General features: G+C 46.3%; 1 long non-coding RNA gene across 1 annotated transcript; it reads left to right on the top strand.

Annotated features, from left to right (window-relative positions):
• The first annotated feature begins 330 nt into the window (after positions 1-330).
• On the top strand, positions 331-2,134 carry LOC142924797 (uncharacterized). The gene is made up of 2 exons (XR_012941869.1): positions 331-971; positions 1,366-2,134. It is a non-coding gene; the product is annotated as an uncharacterized LOC142924797 (long non-coding RNA).
• The last annotated feature ends 5,985 nt before the right edge of the window (positions 2,135-8,119 follow it).

Consider the following 8,119-nt stretch of genomic DNA (forward strand, 5'->3'; position numbering starts at 1 on the left):
GCAATGGTATCGAAGCTATAGTAATAGGTTTTTACCCTTTTATCTGGCACAAACACTGACACCTTTATACAAGGGATCATGTTTGCAATAACCACAACACAAGTAGTCAAAATGCAAACAAAAAAGACAACTGATAATATGCACTGTCCTTGAATTTGATTGGTCCACACCCGAGACGGCTTTTCTGAGATCCCAGTCTCCACTGGTGTTGGACCAGAAGACGCCAAAAGGCGTCTTCTTATTCTTAGCCAACTAAACGGTTGAGCTCAACAGCGAGAAGCAACAAGGCCGTGATGCCATTAAATTTGTCGGCAAAGCCCAAAAATTATTTCTTTTCTAACCAGACGAATGTTTTGTTGTACTTACGGAGCAGTGAAGCAACTAGGCGTGAGCACTTGCCGAACGGCGGCTGTGCGACAAGTACCTATCTCAGGTGGTTGACAAGCCAAAAGGATAAGCTGGATGTGTCGGGGATCACGAGCATTCCTGAGCTCAGGTACCCGGCCTGGCTGCGTGACTGCGATGTGGACTCCCAGACCAGCAGCCACGAGACGGATACCAGCACAAAGAGAGCAGGTGCCGCTCAGAGCCCGCAAAGCAGACCAAAGTACCCAGAGTGGCTCAAAGTTTTGGATATCTCCGGCCTTACGAATGTAGCCAACGAGGAGCCCGTGTCAGAGGACAATAGATCCCTAGGTGTGTGTATATATATAGTCTGTATATAGCAGATGACATTTCATATGTTTTCAGGTACATATTCAGTCTTTTCTCACAGAGACGGCTGAGCGGCCACCCATGTGGTTGTGACGTGCGATGCGTGATTCTTGATGCACAGCCTCATTGGAGGAGCTGCTGAGCAGGGCGCACATGGAGTTGGACTCCCCCGGCTTGGAGGCCCCCTCCCCGGGCAGCTTCAACACGGACGTCTTTCTAGGGGCTGATCGTCCCTGGGAAAACCCCTCCACGCCATTGTGAATTTATCTTTATATCCACACTCACGCACAGCATAGAGGCTGCACCGCCTCTAAGTATGATGTCAGATTTTGAATGTTATAAGCTAAGCAGGTAAGCCTGGTTATTACTTGGATGGGAGACTGTTTTGAAATAGTATATATTATAGATTTTGGCTGCTAGGTAACCAGGAGTTAGTAATACGGCAATGGAATCTTGAATCTATATCCGGAGTTTTGCATTTTACTCCCTCTGTTTTCACCGGGTTCTCCGTTTTCCTCTCACATACCACTCGCTGATGAAATTTGCAAAATATCACTGCCAAACCCTCCTGAGACTTGGTGAGATTTTTCTGGCTTCCACCTTGATAATAAGTCAACCAAGTAATTTTCTCTCAATCGTGTCTCTTCTCAGGGCCGTGTACCACCTGTCGCGTCTGAAAGAGCTGGTTGACACCATCAAGGAGAACAAGGATGGCTGACTACCCGTGATGTAGAAAGCCCGAAAGCATTTTATGGCGGTGGTCGAGGTTTCTACTCAGAAGGATACGTTCGCTTGGTCCTGCTAATTCATGGTTGTTAAACATCAATGGTACTTCAGGTGCTGTGGTGTGAATCGCAATTACTTGTGAACTTGTGGGGCCCATGGGGCACAGTAATTGCCCTGTTAATGGAAGTGCCACAACAAAGTATTGGAAAAATGTGATAAAGTTCGTTCAGGGTTGGAGTTATTGAATGGTTGCAGCAGTATTTTGCACAGCAAATCCATACAGACTCAAATGTCACTTGAAATAGAACGGATATGTGAACAATATTGTGAGCACAACTAAACTAATTTTGGTTTTAGCCATTTTGGAAGGAGACTACTTTATTGGGAACATACATGCTAGTATTTGTGTAGTTATAAACATTTGGGAAATCACTGTAAAAGTACATTTGCTTATTTAGATTGCACTATACCTGTATTGTAAAATTTCAGAACCTTTTATGTAATTTGTAATCAATAAACCAAAGTTGCATATTGTATGCAACCCATGACTTGGATTGTTTTTATCATGTCTTGTTTAGCATGGTTGGTTATGTACAGTGTGAAAGAAATGCAACATACATTAAATATTTTCTGATATTTGAATGTTTATATTGTACATGTATATTTATTTTACAATAAATCTGAGACAAAGGCTTATACACATGGAATTGAAAATATTCAGCTATGATTTGTATTTCTCAAGTATTTTAAGAAAAGTCAGCGAGTCTCGTGACATGTCTTCACATTTGGGAGTGATGATTGTGATGGATATACAGGCATTAACCTGCTTACATTCCTAGAGTATGTAAGGTGAATTTGGGCATTCTGGGTGATTGGGTTTTAGGCCAAACACAGGCAGATGGTGGGGGATAGATGTTTTCAAGCATCTATTAATTATTCATCGGCATGTACTATCTTACTATGATGTAAAGTTCAAAAACATGGTTCATGAAGGGAATGGAATAAAAACTCAACTGTGCACAAGTATGGAGGAATTAATACTTGGAATTCAATGCAAAGATCTGGCCATATGGCGTTTACTGGGCACCATGGTTGCCAAACAACACGTGAAAGATGTGTATCAGGCACAGCCTCTGCATTATGAAAAAAATATCACTTCCTGAAGAAGTGCATTTTGCTTCTCCTGTCTTAGGTCACCATCAAAATAAATTAGAGCAAATGTGACTCGACTGACACAGGCAGCATTTATACTTGTGAAGTGTTCTCCTTCCGACGTGTGGTGTGTGTCGCACACACTGTCGGAGACGAGGTAGTTGCAGGAGACATCGTCTCTTTATTATCTTGTTCACACCAACTCCGGCCTCACTCTCTCGACCACGTTGCCATAGAGCCCGGCCTAGACACGACCCTGTCCGTGTTGCACCGACGGCGTCGACCGAGAAGGCCAACGACTGTCTGGCCATGCAATGATTGGGCGAATGCGGTGGCAACGACAGCGACGTCGAGACGAGTCCACTCCCAGAACCGGCAGCCCGGAGCTGTCGCTCTCCGCTGCTTATATTATATTCTATATTCTACTCGGTGCGGCTTGGCTCTGCCCTATCCACGCCTCCCTTCTCGAACCGACCAGAGGGTTCCAGAGGCTTCCCTATGAGGTCTTCCATGACCCTTGCCCCAATTCCTCTGCCCGGCCGGCACACCCGTATATATGCTCAACGGCGTGTGCGCAAACTTTCCACTGCAGTTGCCGCTGCTGGACAGCAGTCAGCGCTGTGTCACTACACTTGTATGAACACAAGAATTACATAATCACATCTACACTTATATGTAATGGGCTGAGATAGGCGCACACAACTTCTTGGGAGGCAACACTATTTATTAACACCAACACATTACACTTAACATAAATTTCGATTTAAAGCTTTCGTGACTGCGGGCTAACACCAATCCCGAATATCCGCCCCCACAGCCCTTTAAATAACCTCCCATACAGCCCCCCAATCGGCTACGCGTGTACGAGTGACGTCCCTGCCCTCTGACCCCCGACCCCCCCGTCCTGCGCGTGCGATTGGTGTGTCGCTCTAAAACCGACTCCAAATCCCCGCCCCGCAGCCCTTTAAACAATCTCCATTGCCCGGCATCGGCGGCAACGCGTGTGCGAAGGACGTCATTGCCCTCTGACCCCTGACCCCCCGTTTAGTTCGTGTGAGTGGTGCGCGGGGTTGTGTGAGCGGAGACGTCGCGTTTGAGTGGCTGAGAAGCGACGGATTGATTCCAGGCAGCCACGTGCCAGCCCCGAGCTATGCCCCACAAACAGGACCCGCGGACCCGAGGGGCTGCGCCGTGAGGAGAGTAGCCGGAGAGCGGCAGCCCTCTCACCGCGAGCGAGGAGTCGAGTAGCGGCTGCTCTCACTCGAGCGAGGAGTCCGGAGCCCGCAGCCCTCTCGAGATCAGCCCTCCCCCAGGGGGGGAGCCGGGGGCCCGCATCCCCCACAACTGACAACCTGTGTACCAACTAGCCGAGCGAGAGTTTGTGTGTATTTGAGCGCGATCGTGCCAGTGTTTAGCTGTACCAGGGAGTTTGATGCAGCAGATTGTTTCGGTGTAGCAGGGTGTCCGGATTGTGCCGGCACACTATCCTTCTATCTGTAATGTTGTAGGGTGAACTCCATTAAAAGTTTACTCGGACCCCAACCTGTCAAAGCGCCTAATCTCGGAACGTGGTTCTCAACCTCGTACCTCACCCATGCTACGTACCTTTGAGACGTCCTGCTTTTACAAATGTTGATGAACTGGAGGGCAAAGGTCTGGAGGACCCCACATGGAGTCTGGTTTCTCACACCCGAGCCTCCTGTGACATTTCTGGAGGCTTCTCTGGAATCTTTGTCCCATTTATTGAGTGCAGATTTGGCTTACTTCTAGCTTCATCCCAAGACGTCATCCAGTTTGGAAATACCCGAAGGTTGTGGGAGTCGCCCCGTGCTTCAGTTTCTTTCCAACCCTCGTAATGGCCGGATGCTCACCAGCCGGAAGTCTTTTGCTGCTTACACCACGACCGAGGTGTTGAGAGCAACCATCTCGTGGCTGGTCGGCAATGGAGATGGTATTGTCGATTTGGGGAGCGTGAGTCTGTGGCGTTCGTGGTGCTGCTGTCACGGAGGCGACACGAGTTTAGGAAATTCAGTTTTGTGGGTTTCCTGTAGCGAGCACTGAAAGATCCTCTCTTCCTCTTTCTCCACCCTTGTCTCTGCTGTCTCCATGTCCCCGTTCAACTCTTTCTACACCGCTTTCCTTGAATGTGCAGCTGCCTTTACGGCCTCCCTCTCCCCTTCTCTCCACCTCCAACCCATCTCCGTCGTAATCTCCTCCCCTTTGTTCAGGCTCTTCCCTTTCTTCCTCAGTCTATGGATGGGGTTATTGTTTATCGGGCTCTTATACAAAAAATGGAGCTTATTTTAGCCTTTGAATAGGATTTTCTGTTTTCCTTCGGTAGCATGTTGCGCACATAGGGAAGATCGAGCCACGCCACCGGTTCCCATGATCAAAATCTTTGTCAACTTGTCTCCCTCGGTAGGAATGCCTTTCCTTCTGCAGCAAGGAATTGTCTTCTCTCTCTCCTCCGGTATTTCTTCCGATGCGCTTTCTTAATCTCGCTTGCTGTGTGTATCGACTCTATCATTCAACAAGGGCAAATAAAAAAAATGCTTTTTTTTCCTCCACTGTTTTACCACTATACCTCCTGAGTGGGTACTCGGAGTTTCATCTAATGTACTATTTGATGAGTCGCTTCCACACAGCACAAAGGCGGTAGCTATCCGAACTGTAAATTTTTCTTCCAATTTCGATAGATTCTCGAATTATTCTTAGGCATCTTCTTTGGTTCTTTCGGTAAAGTCACGTAGAATGAGAATAAAATAATAAATTGATAAAATAAAATAACACAATAATATTCTCACGACGTTTCGGCCACAACACAAGCGGCCTTCATCAGGTGAAGGGAGCGAGACTGTCTGGTAGGACAGCGCTGGAGTGAGAGAGCCACGTTCAGATCACGGCTTTTAAGCTGTGTGAGAGGAACAAAGAGCCTTGACGAAGGAATTAGCATAAAATTTAGCATTGAAAAGGCTGAATGATTAGCTTGTGACTGGTCACAGAAATAGCTATGTTAAAAGTTAAAGCATACACATCCGCAGAGGCACCCATTGTTAAAAGGAATTAGCATAGAATTTAGCATTGAAATAGCTAAATTAAGGCATTCGCTTGTAACTGCTACAGAAATAGTTACGTTGAAGTCAGAGCATACACATTCACCGAGGCACTTAGTACAAATCAAAACAGGATAATTTAGCATTGAAATAACTAGGCGAATTTAGCATTGAAATAACTGGGTGATTTGCTAGTGACTGGTCACAGAAATGACTACACATCTGAGCTATTCACAGTACTATATAGTGAACCAATAAAAACTAAAATATAAATTACCTTCATGTTATCAATAAACTCTATATTCTCCAATCAGCTAAGCTACCAACCATAAGTCGTTATATATCACAATGCTATATGGCGAAAAAATGGGTGGATTCTTACCCTCAAATTTCCGTACCACGGATAGCTACGGGCCCCGTTCAGACGGACGAGTTCGTCCATGGTCGGAACAGAGGAGGGGGAGAGAGACAGCTGCGAAGCCCTAGTATACTCCATGTTGTAAACCATACCATTAACCGTGGTGTGAGAGGTATTAAGAGGCAATGCTGGCGAAAGAGCTGCGGTCTGAAGGTCATCGTAAAATTACAATTAATTAAGAACAGAAATGATTTAACACATCTTTCCAGTGGTTACTGAGCCTGAATCCATCTTCTCGGTTGAAATTGTCTCTGTGCTTGTATATGTGAATGGCCTCATGAACGAATCTCTCATGGTAGCCAGTTGGTTTGCAAAGAACCTCCGTCTTGGAGAAGTCAATGTCATGTGAGCCCACTGAATTGTAACAGTGATCTGCCACGGCAGAGGAGTTCGTCTTACCGTGTTTCAAGTCTGCTTTATGTTCGCGGATGCGATCCGAGATATGTCTTTTGGTTTCTCCAATGTAGCTACTACCACAGAGGCACTTTAGTTTGTAAACGCCTGGGTACTGTATGTCTGGAAGAGCATCTTTTACAGATGGAACTAAATCACGGATTTTGTGTACTGTGTTGAATCGGACCTGGATCTTGTGTTTATTCAGGATTTTGGAGATCTTTTTAGTGACCCCTGCAATGTAGGGTAAGGTGATGGTTTTGAGTGGCTCCACAAGAGGATCCTTCTTCATGACTGGAGTGATGGCTTTGCGGATTGTGTAGTCGGAGTAGCCATTAGCCCTGAGAGCCTGGTGTACGTGCTTGAGTTCACTGGTAATGTGTTCCTGGTCGGAAATGCATTGGGCTCTATGGTATAGAGTCTTGATGAGGCAGTTCTTCTGGGATGGATGGTGGTGGGAATCCGGTTTCAAGTAAGCATCTGTATGGGTAGCTTTCCTGTAGACAGAGTGGCTCATTGAACCATCATGTCTCCTTTTAATTAAGACATCCAGAAAGGGTAGTTTGCCATCTTTTTCGACCTCCATGGTAAATCTGATGGCTGGGTGTATGGAATTGATGTGGTCGCGGAATTGGTCTAGAGCAGGCTGGCCATGTGGCCAGATGACAAAGGTGTCATCAACGTACCTCTTCCATAAGGTCGGGCGTAGAGTGGCAGTCTGGATGGCGTCAGTTTCAAATTTTTCCATGAATACGTTGGCTACAACCGGAGATAGGGGGGAGCCCATTGGGGTGCCCTCAGTTTGTTTGTAGAAAGTTCCATTCCAGGTGAAGTATGTGTTGGTTAAGCAATGTCTCACCAGGGGGGGTACATCAGTATGCAGTCCTTGATGAACCAGGTCTTCAATGATAGCGATGGTGTCAGGTACCGGGACTTTGGTGAACAAGGACACCACATCAAAACTGACAAGCAGGTCGTTTGGGGACAGGGAAATGTCTTTGATTGTCGATACCAGGTGAGTAGAATTTAGTACCGCAGAGGTGGTTTTTCCAGTGAAAGGTCGCAGTATATTCCAAATTCAATCACCTCTCCAGCAAAAAATCGGATCCACACACCGAAAAGATAGACGTCAACAAAGTCGTAATTAATCGCAGTAACAGTTCCATTTCTGATGGTCTGAAATCCGTTTTAGCTAAAGGTCTAAACTTTGCTGTCATACCGAGACACTTACCGGTTAATGATATCATTGCCCATGTCGACGTTGCACTCAAGGGCTTGAGTCACATCTCTGCAGACGTAGCAAGATCTGAAATCGCTGCAACCCTCAAAAACGCTAAGTTGCCACCTAGCAACATCAGCAAAGACGAACGTTTTGAATTATCTCAATTAAAAAAGAGGGATGATATTGTCGTTCTCTCAGCCGACAGTTTTGATGTGGTGTCCTTGTTCACCAAAGTCCCGGTACCTGACACCATCGCTATCATTGAAGACCTGGTTCATCAAGGACTGCATACTGATGTACCCCCCCTGGTGAGACATTGCTTAACCAACACATACTTCACCTGGAATGGAACTTTCTACAAACAAACTGAGGGCACCCCAATGGGCTCCCCCCTATCTCCGGTTGTAGCCAACGTATTCATGGAAAAATTTGAAACTGACG

The sequence above is a fragment of the Petromyzon marinus genome, chromosome 17, assembly GCF_048934315.1.
Source record: "Petromyzon marinus isolate PM22_M1 ecotype Great Lakes invasive population chromosome 17, UKy_Petmar_22M1.pri1.0, whole genome shotgun sequence".
NCBI classification, from domain to species: domain Eukaryota; kingdom Metazoa; phylum Chordata; class Hyperoartia; order Petromyzontiformes; family Petromyzontidae; genus Petromyzon; species Petromyzon marinus.